The sequence below is a fragment of the Lycorma delicatula genome, chromosome 7 (genome assembly GCF_047948215.1).
Source record: "Lycorma delicatula isolate Av1 chromosome 7, ASM4794821v1, whole genome shotgun sequence".
Lineage (NCBI taxonomy): Eukaryota > Metazoa > Arthropoda > Insecta > Hemiptera > Fulgoridae > Lycorma > Lycorma delicatula.
Genome location: NC_134461.1, coordinates 19972511 through 19986253, shown reverse-complemented (window position 1 = coordinate 19986253; position 13743 = coordinate 19972511). Strand labels below are relative to the sequence as shown.

Here is a 13743-nt window from a genome sequence, read left to right as displayed (position 1 = left end):
AAGGAAATATTGTGATCATAAAAAATTTCGCTTTTAAGACTAACAGAAATATCCATTTGACCATCCCTGGATCCATTTTGATTAGTTTCGGTGTGACATTGTATGTTTTTACATACATATGTATGTAAAATACATAACTCAAAACAATTAGCCATAGGATGTTGAAATTTTGGATTTACAATTGTTATAAGATCTAGTTGTGCCCTACCCCTTTTGATTGCAATTGACTGGACCAAAAGTATCTAAAAAAGCCCAAAATACAAAAAATCTGGAGTTTGTGTATTTTCTTAACTGCAATAATAAGCTCTCATTTAGAGCATTTCAATGATATGCCATAAGTGGTATTTACTTTCATCGGTTCCAGAGTTATAGCCAAAATATTTGAATCTTACAAGGGGGAGGCACATCGGTTTAAATCTGACTTCATCTTTTTTTTTTTTTTTTTTTTTTTAACTTTTTTTCAATATATTGATTAATAATTATTAATCTCTGATTGTAAAAAAAATTACAATAAATAATAATTCAATAATACCAATAAAAAATATCATAACTTATTAATGAAATAAAAATTTATGTATTTCTCATTTAAAAAAAAAAAATGTGTATGTAATTTAATATGCGTGCAAGGAAGTCATGTGATGTTCACTTAAGATTTTTTGTTTTAATAGGAAGACTTTGATAATAAACACAAAACAAATTGATTTATAAATCAATTAATCGGTCTGTAAAGTTTATTGTTACACAATGTAACATTTAATCTATACAAATCACCTCGATAAAGTTATACATTTCTCACTAAAGTACTTTTTTCATGTACTGCTTTGTATCCTAACCAGTATTATTTTTCAATAATTTAAAATTTTTTATAAATTAACAAAAAAAATTTTACATTCTAAATTTAGATTAGTCTGAAAAAATCGTGATGGAGGACGGAGGAAGTAGGAAGTTAAATCCTACTGGAAGAGAATTTGTTTGTCTTTACATATAGGTTGTTTAATATTTAAAATTTGGGATAACAGAATGGTAGAACACTGGTTTTCTAATCAAAGGATTACTAATTATTTCAAATAAAATTATGTATTAACCGCAGCTATGTGTACTTCCTGATTTTCAATCGCTATGTATTTCTTTGTGAGAAAAGTCTGAGTGCTGTCGAATGTAATCAAATAATATTTGGTCTTTTTTACTTGTCTGGTATGTTGGGGAACTTTATCTCCCAAAATTGCTGAATTTCTGGTGACATATAAGCAATAGAAATTTTCCTACCCATTTTAGATCTTACAAGATGTTTACGAAGTACAGCATCGTACTTTGTGATTAAGTGCAGCAATTCTAAAACGTTGCCTCGATTAACGCTGATATTGTTTACTCTGTGACCACCTTGTTTGGATTCACATGTTTTCTTCATACTTTTGCTTGATGTAAACATGGCCTATCATTTTTTATTTTTTATTAATGAACCAGCTGAGCTTAGGTATTGTTAAGCAATTATTAACTATAATTTCACTTTTCTTTACAATGTCATTCAATTATGAATGAACAAAAATATTACATAGTAGTTTTTTTCACTACATTGAAACTGGGTTCGTAACTTATGTTAACACCTTTATTTACATAATATTAGTGTAATTTAATTTTACTTTGTTTTTTGGCCATATTAGTTAATTGTAATCATTGTGGATAAAGTACAATTAAGACAAATAAAATAAATTAAGGCTTTCATTGCAAGAATTAGAACACTCAAAAAGATTTAACACATTCAAAAATTACAGTATTTACATATGGCACTAAGAGACGAAGCCTTAGCCATTATTAAAAATCTTCCAATAAACAATGAAAATTAAATCGCATTAGATTTATTGATGAAACAATTTGATAACAAATGTATGATTGCATATTATTTTAATACAGATCGCATTTTAAAAATATTTTTTAAAAGATAATCATTAGATCCTATTGACATTTCATTTGTCAACTCATTTGAGGCATTGAAACTCCCAGTTAACAAGGTTAGAATATAATACTGCCAGATTATGGAACGAAAGATTATCAAATAAGGGGTTTTCAAAAAGTATTACAACTCAGTTCAGTATTGGAAATGTTAAAGGACAAGATTACAACAATGCATTTGTCTCATCGCAAACATCATCCTACTTCAAACATTAACAAGATTCATAAACAACATAATGTTATTATTCTAGATCTAACTTTAAGCATTGTTTATTTTGTAAGTTCAGTCATCAGTTACAAAAGTGCTATAAGTTTTTCCAATGATGAATGAAGATACTTTTTAAAAAATAACTGTCTCATATGTTTTCACAGAGGTCATAGTAACAATCAGTGTTGCTCAAATAACTTATGTGATTTATGTGAACGACACTACACACTCGTTCATACTGATAAGATAAGTAATGATAAATTTAATAATAATGACTTGTTTACAATTAAACAAAAATGTAATTTTGTATACTGCTCTATGTAATGTAGACAATGTTTTTGGTCATTCTTATTTGTGTAGTCTTGTTAGACTTAGGCATATACGTTTGTTTGCAAATTGGGATTTCAATTCAATAAACATTTGCCTATTTCAGGCTTAAATAATGCATTAGTCAAATCTGATTATGGTGTGGTACTTCATTGCATTCATGATAAAAAAACGTTTCATTCAAGGTGTATTGTGCTGTTTTGCCAGACATAAACTAACCTTCCATTACATAGAGTTGAAAATTCTTATCTTAATCTATCTTATATTAACTAATATCGATATTTTAATTGAGCCCAATTTTATTTAGATATTATATTACCTTGTCCTAATTTATTCGAGATTTAAGATATCCTGTTATTCAAGAGACTAAGCTAGGATGTATTCTTAGCGGTTGTCTTCCTACTAAATTTAAACATAAGAATTTAAACTATTACATCCCATTTTACAACCAACAATAACTCAGAACATTCAACTATATTTGAAAATTTTTGGAAAATTCTTGAAACTGATTCTGATGTTTGTTAATGAAACTTCTACATGTCAAACACACTTGCAACTTAATACCTCTAGGAACAATCAAGGCAGATTTATCTTCTCATTACCACGTAAATCTGATAAACCCCAGCTAGGTGAATCGTTCATTAAAGCTAAAAGTAGGCTCTTAATCTGGAATGAAGATTATGAAACAAATCTTAAAAGGGAATATTCTGCCTTTATGCAAGAATACTTAAGATTAGGTCATTTGTCATTACTTAATTCTGATAATTTATCAACTAATGATTCAGATGTATATTACCTCAACATCCAATATTTAAGCCCACAAGTCTAACAACTAAAATTATTTATTTGTGCTCATGAACTCAATTACGTTTTATTATTAATGCTTTTTGTTAGTTCTAACTTCCATGTTAATAATTATTTTTAATATTACTAAGGCATACTGCTTATTGCTGAATAAGAAGTATAAGATTTACCCAATCTAGCTATGTATATATATATATATATATTAATGGTTTGCTTAAAGTGTTTAATACTAGTACTTAAAGAAATGTAAGAACATTTTCTTCCTCGCACAAATGATTTAAATGTAATCCTCAAAAATGTATGTTTATAAACCCAAATTTATAATAATGCTATTGTGAAATGCATAATGTATTTATTTATTGAACATTATTACAAAAAAATGACAAAACTACTAAAGTTATTAATAATTGAGTTTCAGATTAACGTAATTTTTCTTCCACGTCATGTATAGCTAATTATTGGCTCCTTCCTGTAGTAAATAGGAATGAAATAAAATTAGCTGTATATGGCATTTTGGAAGAAACAGTTTCATTAATATGAGACTGGTAGTCAAACTTTAAACCTAATATGGATTCAATTAAAAGTAAAACAAATGAATTTAGAGAATTAAAACTACATTCAGATTTTTAAAGGAAGACAAAATGGAAGAAGTTAATGAATAAATTTTTCTCCAAGGGAAGTAATTTCGTTAAATCATTTTAAAACAAATTTTAACTTTTCCCTTTTACTAAACAATTCAAAATTTCTTTTTATTTGTTATTATAAGCTCAAGTTATGTCACTTGAACATTCTCCAAAATTCTACTTATCTTTTGATCTCAATATGTTTAATAAGTACTACAGGTTAATTAATTCTTCTTAACATTATATCTTCTCATATTTTTTATAGAAGATCGGTGCTTTGGCACCGTTGTTGTCTGTTACTACCTTGGGTTTCATGTTGTCCTTCCCTCTCTTCTATTTTGTTACCGTTTCATCTCTGTGTTTTGTTGAAATCATTAACACATCCCTGTTATATTTCCATTTCAATATTTCTTTTTTTGTACCTGAACATTGGGGTATAGACTATATCACCTTTTTTCAATTTGATTTCTGTTAATTGTTTTGGATTTCTATTTTCATTAACCCTTAAGGTACTAACAAGATGTGTATAACAATCGAGTAACGAAACCAACGATACACTTTTGTATCAACTGTCACAATAAAATGATCGTCCAGCATCAAGTAATGGTCCAGAAAGCTCCAACAAATATGTTTCTGGAACTGCTCTATTCTTTTCCAGCATATATAATGAGATTCCTTGTGAAGCCAAAGACAAGGAATTAATTTGGAATGTTTCATCCCATGCTGTTTTTTACCCTGAAAGGCATTATTTTTTATTGATACACCTTTCTTAATGGGAAGCAAGTCGATGAGTTGTTGAACTTTGTACAGTGTGTCACCTTCTGATGCATTTCCATTATTTGAACCATGGAACATTCTCAGAAGAATCTGAAATCTGTTTACTAACATGGTTAGAATACAACAGACTTGCTTTATACTCACCATTGTATAAAGACCAATCCACAAAATATCCCAAAGAAATTTTCATTTTATTTGTACTGGTTGGATGAATCTTTTATTCTGCATAATGATTTGTCTCGTCGACTAATAAATTAAAAATGGCATCATTGATGAACAGTACATAAATAGCTTTCTTGGGAGTTGGTGCCTGTACCTTCACTATTATTTCATCATTAACTAATAGGGAAAAACTGGTCTTCACACTGGAAGGTCCCCATAAGATATCATCTTGTATCTAAGTTATTAATGCAGTTAGGTTAGATTCAGTATCTCCATTGTTTTCATGTCCTAGTGCCTTGTTGAATACCTGGAGCGTTGGAGGCTCCAGTGATGCACACTTCATAACACTGAGATCAGAAATACAAGAAATCGAAGTATTGTTGCCGTTACTTATATCAGCGGAATTACTAACAGAATCAGACAAATTCATAGTTCCATCATAACCTTTGCTTGGCCCACTCTCTATAAACCTTTTGATTTTTTGTTGTGTCATTTACAGCTGGTTTGTCAAATTTTGATCTGTATTCAGGATTTTCATCAAAATAGTTGCCAAAATCAGCATTATCACTAGAATCATTTAAAAATAAATTATCATTCAATATACAAATTGCATGGCAGTCTCTCGGGAGATGATTTTATTGCCAAACGTATGAAAAAATGTTCATAAAAACATAGGTCAGAAAACTGTTTACTTGTGAGATTTGCCTCGTAAAACATTTAGCTCTGCTTTCTACTCCCTTTGTGAAATTAAACTATACAAAAACTTCAGTGTATAATCGTTTTTGGTGCTTCCTTATGGTGTTTGATCTAAGAAATTGAATTAAAGTATTCCCAGACCTCTCTTTCACTTAGTTTTTAATAAGTGTGGTAAAAAAGAAACATTTTTATTAGAAAATATACTTTTTTTTAAAATTTGGAATAAAATAACTTTACCATGAAACAAAGAAAAATTTCTTGTTAACTTAGCAGAGAATTTACTTCCGTGAAAACTTTTGTAAATATGTCTTAAATTTAAAGACAAATCTGATAAGTTCAACTTTAATTAGAAACAGAACGCACAATCTGGATTGGAAAAGTGATGTGATTTTAAACTGAACAATTTTCAGCAGTGTTTGAGCAAATAATGTAAATGAAAAAAAAGAAGAAAACATATCAATAACAGAAAAAAGAATAAAAAATATATTTCAAAAAATACCAACCACATACCTTTTGGTTTTTTCTAAAAATTATTAAACATCAAAACTCTTCTTATTTGATAAATTTGCAAATATTTCTTCAAAGCAGTACCTCAGTGTGGCTGTCATTCTGTTCAATGCATAGTTCAGCTCGGCAAATCCATGCTAGTCAGGCACGTCTAATATCAAAATTATTATTCCCAATAGTAGCTCCTGCTTTTATCTCTAAGCACAGAGCTCAACTCTTTGAAGTAACTGAATATCAGCTACAATTGTAATGGACATAAACTATTTCATATCATTGGCAAGTAAAAAAAAATGCAAATAACTTATTAAACTGTCATTTATAAGTAGTAGGAAAATTGTTGAACCAAAATGCATGCCGTGTCTTACTCCAGATCAAACATAAATAGGCTTAGAGATAAAATTATCGTTTTTAACACAGAGAATTCTGTTTGAGTGAAATTAATGTATCCAAGAGAATTTATTAAATCCACACGCAGCACGTTTTCTAATAAGTAATTTTATGTTAACTACATCAAACGCACAACGAAAATCTTTATAAATTGCATCAAGATAATAACTGTCATTTAGCACATCAACAATATCTTCCAAATATGCACTTAAGTTCATTTGTCTAATTTACTTTCCAAAAAAACCATGTTGTTCAGAACTGTAAGTTACTGTATTCAAGGTCTAATTTTTTCTAACAAACTAACTTATCCAAGAGTTTAGCGAAAAAATTGCATTTGCTGATAGGACAATCATTATTTATATCTGAATGTCACAACTAGGAAAAACACCAGTATTTAAATAACGATTGAAGAGCTTAGTTAAAAGTGAAGCGATCATTATTGTTAAATCTAATTTCAATCTAGGAAAAATCAGTGTAGATACTTCCAAATTTTTTAGCAAAAACTTCTACAATATCAGCACCTTTATCAGCATACTTATTTTCAAAACTAATAAGAGATGGATAAGATCTACTGTTGTCATTTTTATTAGCAAATTTTAAAAAATCTTTGGGATCAGTATATAAAGATTCCTCAAGTTTAACAATATAACTTGATAATAAATCTTTACGACTAAGAGTATTACGTACAATTTGTTCTTAAATAATTCATAATAAGTAGATCTACTTTGTTTTTGAAGCTTATTAATAATTCTGGTAATAAGTTCACTAGAAAATCACTTATTCTTTTATGTTTACTATTATTTATTAGTATTTTCACTAGAGAAAATTAATTTTTTTTATAAGTACTTTTGGTATATATGTATTAATATATGGTTGCAATTCCTCAGCAAAAATTTCTATATCATGATCAATATAAATCCCAGTCAGCATGGTATTTTTTCATACACTACAAAATCAATTTCCATGTTCCACACACAAGCTTCAGACTTATATGTTGATATATAAAAAATAAAATAATAATAAATAAATATTGTTTAGAATCAAACTCTCATTTAGTAAATGTTGACTCTTACAAAATTAATATTTTTATAATCTGATATGTATTTATCACTTATAAGTAGAATTCAAAATTTTAGGTTAGATTATCTCTAAAATATTATCATATGAAATATGAATGCTGTCTGTAAAATTGGAAAAACTAAATGAAGTGAATTACCGCAGCAGTTTATCAGTTTATTTGATTGTAAATGATTAGCTTTTTTTGGGGTTCATTGATACCGCGTAACCCTATGCCCGAAAATTGATCCGGCGTCGCTTTTCAACCGCTGGCTTTTTTTGGGGTCTTTTGAAATTACGCGTAAAATTTTTCGCGAAAATTGAACTGGCGGCGCTTTTTCGGCCGCGGGCTTTTTTCGGGTTCTTTGTATCCTGCTTAACGTTTTTTGCGAAAATTGATCCGGCGGCGTTTTCAGCCGCTGGCTTTTTTCGTGTCCGTTGAATTCCGCGTAAGCCTATTCGCGAAAATTGATCCGGCGGCGCTTTTTCAGCCGCTGGCTGTTTTTCGGGGTCCTTTGTGTTCCGCGTAACCATATGCCCGAAAAATGATCCGGCGTCGCTTTTTCAGCCGCTGGCTTTTTTTGGGGACTTTTTGAATTACGCGTAAACTTTTTCGCGAAAATTGAACCGGCGGCGCCTTTTCAGCCGCGGACTTTTTTTCGGGTTCTTTGTATTCCGCTTAACGCTTTTTGCGAAAATTGATCCGGCTGCGTTTTCAGCCGCTGGCTTTTTTCGGGGTCCTTTGAATTCCGCGTAACCCTATTCGCGAAAATTGAACCGGCGGCGTTTTCAGCCGCTGGCATTATTCGGTGTCCTTTGAATTCCGCGTAACCCTATTCGTGAAACTTCATCCGGCAGCACTTTTTCAGCCGCGTGCTTTTTTTGGGGTTCTTTGTATTCCGCGTAACGCTTTTAGCGAAAATTAAGCCGGCGGTGCTTTTTCAGCCGCTGGCATTTTTCGGGTTCCTTTGAATTCCGCGTAACCTTATTTGCGAAAATTGGTCCGGCGGCGCTTTTTCAACCGCTGGCTTTTTTTGGGGTTCTTTGAATTACGCATAACGCTTTTTGCGAAAATTGAGCCGGCGGCGTTTTTTCAGTCGCTGGTTTTTTTCGGGGTTCTTTGATTTCGGCGTAACCTTTTTCGCGAATGATTCTTATTAAATGTTAATATTAAGTAGAAATAGGGGGTGCTGCAGTTTAAGTCTTATGCAAAAATTCCAGAAGTTTGCAATTTTGAGAAAATGCATTTAGATTTTTTGAAATCCAGATGTAGAGTAAACAAGTACATGATTTTCAGCCCTACCAGCAACACAACCTGATCGGTGCTGGTGGTAGGGCTGAAAATCATTACTTTTTCAAAAAGCAATTCCGACTGTGCTTTACATGCAACACAACCATATGTTTCATCTCAATTAAAACATTAATCGCAAGAAAACTACAGACTAAGTTACCTGTTATCAAATTATAGTTTGCACGTTTACTTTCGAGAATCATATTCCCAAGAGGACATCCTTCTGTTTTGTCTTACCGCGTTTTAACATTTGTACCGAATAACTTTTACGTAATTTAAAAGATTACTTTTTTATTAAATTGTAACCGCTAAAACAAAGATAAAGACTGATAACAGGGTTTATTAATACCCGCCAGCTACCGATGGTTTATTCTGATACCTTACGGTGGTTCTGGCAACTAACAAAGAAAGCTCTTGTGAATAGGAATAGCATGAAACGTGTTAACCGTGTTGGAATAAAATTTACAGTATGATATACAAAATCTTCAAATTTTAATGTCAGCAATGTTAATGAATCGTTGAAAAACACGGCTTTCCTTTCTTAGATAACGCTGTAGCAAAGCTATAGGCTACTTTTCGTATAGGGAAAGTATTCGGGTATAAAGTATAGTATTTTCGGTCCGATTTGGGCATTTTGACATTTTCACACCTAAGAAATCCAAAAATGTTAATATCTTTAGCCAAACTTGGTCAGATTACTTCTATTCGTAGAACTGACGCCATTAAATTTTTCAACTTTAAACGTAGATGTGAGGCTGTAGAGCAAAATCCACCCTCTTGTTAATCTTGAGATTAACAGTTAATTTAATATTTGCAAAATATTTAATAAGTTGGACCTGTACCCCAAAAAAATGCTACAACTACTGCGTTGTGAAGTCAGGTAAAGCGATAACCAATAACGAACTAAATAGAAAATAAGATGCGGGTCATCGTCATCCGCGAATCGTTTACCATTCAAAAATTATTTTGAGCGGTAAAAAATTATTTTTTTCACACTCAAAATTCTTTTGACTGTGTGGTGGGTGATCGTCAGTTAATCACGTGTCGTAGCCGCAACAAGCGGACCTGCATTATCGTACATTAAGACGACGCCGTCGGTGAGCCGCTCACGTCGCCGATTTCGTTACTTACGAATCGTTTCACGTGGCATGAATTCGAACAGCAGCATGTCAGATGACTCGTAAGTTGCTGTGGCTACACCTTTGTCGGTCGAGCACCTTTTTCTGTGTAGCGCATCAAAAAGTCTAACGCAGATCCCATTGGGATTTTTTCGTGCGGTATTTAACGTGGACAAACCTATCCGACGGATAATAGTTTCAAGAACTGTTATCAGTCCCGATTTCTAAGGGCGAGGTTAGAAATCGTTGAGCGACGATATTTTATGTTTTCATCATCGACCCGTTTCACAAGTCCTCTATCGAGAGCCTCCCCGAACGTTTTCGGGGAGGGCCTTTATTACTTTTATGTTTTTTATATTACTGTACATAGCAACCAAACAGCCTATGAATTTCAGTAGGCTTAACAGGTTTTGACGAGCAATTATTTCACAGGCGACGGCAACATCGATTTTCCTGTTCATTTTGTTTTACGTAATAACTCATACGTAATCAAAGATACTACAACGCTCCAACTTACAAATAATACAGCGTGTGCATTATTAGCGTGACCATTAACGACAGACACGTTCGCCAACCTTTATTTTAAATTCTCTCAATAACTCGTTTAAAGATTCAGTAACATTTTTCCTGTGAAAGAAAAATATATGTAAAGAAATATATTTGGAATATATATACGGATTTAAATTTAAGACGACTAATGTCTCTGCATAAATTAACGAAAAGTGTGTTAAATACTTAATAAAATGAAATAAAACAGGCGTAATATAAACTACAATTATACATATTTCGAATTTTATGTATATAAAATTCTACATTGTCATATCACATGCAACACGACGGTCGCATGTGAAAATATTGCAAGACAATCTTGCAATTTGTCATCCCATCTTACAATTTGTCATTTTGGTCATCCCTAGCCGTAAGATTTGGGTCTCATCAAAAATTGGTTTCAAAAGAAGGTTTTAGGTCATCACCATCTCTAAAGGTGGTGATTTTGGCGCAAATTTACGTAGTTATCGTGTCCACAATAAAGTTTAAAAAAGCCAAAATATGAGGTTGTCTTTCCTAACATTTAACATGCCTTAATACTAGTATGCAAGTCTTGTTATCGATTTGCCGCAACACCTCTTGTATTTGTCACTATTTTATTTATCACCCATCTGGTTTTTCACATTCTCTTCTAGCACCGCGTTTCAAAAGCTTCCAATCTTTTCTTTTCAAACATACTTATATGAAAAATATTCGCTAAGACACGTGTTGGGAGCTTGGTGGGGGAAATTTTCTCTTTACCAGATTACTCATACACGGTTATCTAAAGAACATAAGTCTGAGAAATAGAAAATTCATGAAAAAATTTTTATTCTACTTTCATAACGATCCGGAAAATGGGTTAGGTATTGTTTTTTACAAACTCAAAAGCAGACGAAATGTTTTATGTAGAAATTGTAATTTTGCTACAATAATAGCTTATAGAGTAGCACTACGATTTATTATATTTTCTTTTCTTTTTCCTGCTTAACCTCCGGTAACTACCGTTTAGATAATTCTTCAGAGGATGAATGAGGATGATATGTATAAGTGTGAATGAAGTGTAGTCTTTGTACATTCTCAGTTCGACCGCTCCTGAGATGTGTGGTTAATTGAAACCCAACCACCAAAGAACACCGGTATCCACGATTTATTATCTATAAGTCAAGAAAATCCTCCATTACAAGATTAAAATTTTATTCCGGTTTCAACCCAGCCCGCTACGAACAACCAAAAGTCACTGTGGTTTATTTTCCTAGAAAATATAAAGTCTCATCAGCATTAAACCTGATGTGACTTGCATGGAGGATGTTACCGGCAGCTTACATTTTACTTCAAAGTAAATAAAACGTTTTTAAAGTCATTTTTCTTTCAAATATCTTTATTCATCTCTCGTGTCGATTATATAAACTTATAAACTAAGTTCACAACGTTTCACTTACAATTCTCAAAGTTTACAAAGAAATTAATCTTATCTAGAAAATTTTGTGTCCACCCTTGCTGTAATAAGGGTGAACACATACATGATCTACTCGTGCACGTGTAGAGGGCCCTTTTACGTGTTTTGTATTTTGTTCTCCGCTCTATGTTTTGTGAGTTCTGTCACTTCCTTTTTCTATATTTACGGGCTTCTATTCTTTTTTTAATTGAGATGTTTACCCGATGTACACAACGTTACAATCTACATGGAATGCTGTTCACTACGTTGGCTTGATTTTTTATCGGCCATTTTAATTTAGAAAACATACAATTGTGATACTGTGAATTGTGTTTTTACATTTTATTTGTGATATTTTTGGATTTTATTTATTAAAATTATTGTTAAATCCAAAAAGTTTATAAAATTGTTAATCTCAAATTTAAATAGGTAGTCATGAAATAGGTTAAATGACGTTGATATTAAATTCATTTAATATTAAATACTGGAGTGTCATCTGTTAATGAGACCTCAGTATTAAGTTACTTTAGCTTAATATTGGTGATTAAAGTTACTTTAATCACAAAATTCTTCGGAATTGTGGTATATATGAAATTTCATTCATTGAAATTAATTTGTGGTGAGCAAAAAGCATTTGATTCAAATAATACCCACGCACCACAAATTAATTTCAATGAATGAAATTTCATATATACCACAATTCCGAAAAACGTGGGTATTATTTGAATCAAATGCTTTTTTCCTGTTTGAATATTTTAACCGAACATTTGGATAGCTTGTACGTCGGTTTTCTATGCAGTTTACAAAGTCTTATAATAATTTTTATGTAATTTTATTAGACCGTGAATTCTTGGTAGTATCGCGTTAATTTCACTTCTGTTGGATGAAAAGTTGTGCAGTCTGATCCCTTCTTTCTTTTTATGTTCAACATATTTTCCATTTTTGGTGAATAATCATTGTCCATGATGTTTTATAACTACTACTTCAGCATTAAGGATTATGCTTTTATCTGTATTACGCGTATGATTTTTGTTTTTGATGCGTTAGAATTTGTTACGGTTTGTGTGCAACTGTCTCTCGCTTGTACCTATTTATGTGTTTGCTGTACCTACTTCCTAAGCGTTGAATTTTCTAAATTTTTTTCTATGATAATATTATTATTATAGGTCAATTTTTATAATTGACCTTCAATAGGGTCAATTTGAATTGACCCTATTTGTAAGGGTCAATTCAAATTTGACCCTTACAAATTTGAATTTGTAAATTTTTAAATACAAATTCAAATCTGTGAATTTGTAAGGGTGTTACAAATTCAAAGATGAATTTGTAAGACCCTTTTTCAATTTCAGAATTAGAATGTGTATTGTAAAAAAACAAACATTAGTAAAGCGCGAAATCGGCAATAAATAACCTTCGAAAGTTCAAGCTAAGTAGAAAACTGCATTCGTTTTTTTCAGCAACTAGTTTAAATAGAAGATTTATTTTTTTCTATGTAACAAAATACAAAACTTAAATCGAAAAAAAATTTGTCAAAAAATGAAACTGTTCCGATTAAGTTTTTTTATCACAAAGCTTGTGTAGATTCTTCTATTCAATATACTGTCGTCACAAACTACATTTAACACTAAATTTTTTTGATATTAAATTTCATAATGAAACTTATAATGTCAAATTTCAATTTTTTTTTTAAATTTAGCTAAATGTATATTAATATTCTAATTTTTTCAAACTTACCTTTAACTTTTTACTTTAGGGTTGAGTGACCTACGTACAGACAAACTGGACTGGAATGAACTACCGGAGGCTGGATCTGGAAGGTAAGTTATACATATATCACATATACATACATATATATATATACATAAACCACT

At 31.3% G+C, this 13743-nt stretch overlaps 1 protein-coding gene across 5 annotated transcripts in view; it reads left to right on the top strand.

The window, feature by feature from the left end:
* Window positions 1-13743, top strand: part of LOC142327764 (uncharacterized) — a 129991-nt gene that overhangs the window by 33739 nt on the left and 82509 nt on the right. For all 5 annotated transcript variants that reach the window (XR_012757080.1, XR_012757079.1, XR_012757081.1 and 2 more), the window contains exon 4: window positions 13626-13689. The gene's annotated coding sequence lies outside the window, so the exon portion shown is untranslated. The remainder of the gene's footprint in view (window positions 1-13625; window positions 13690-13743) is intronic.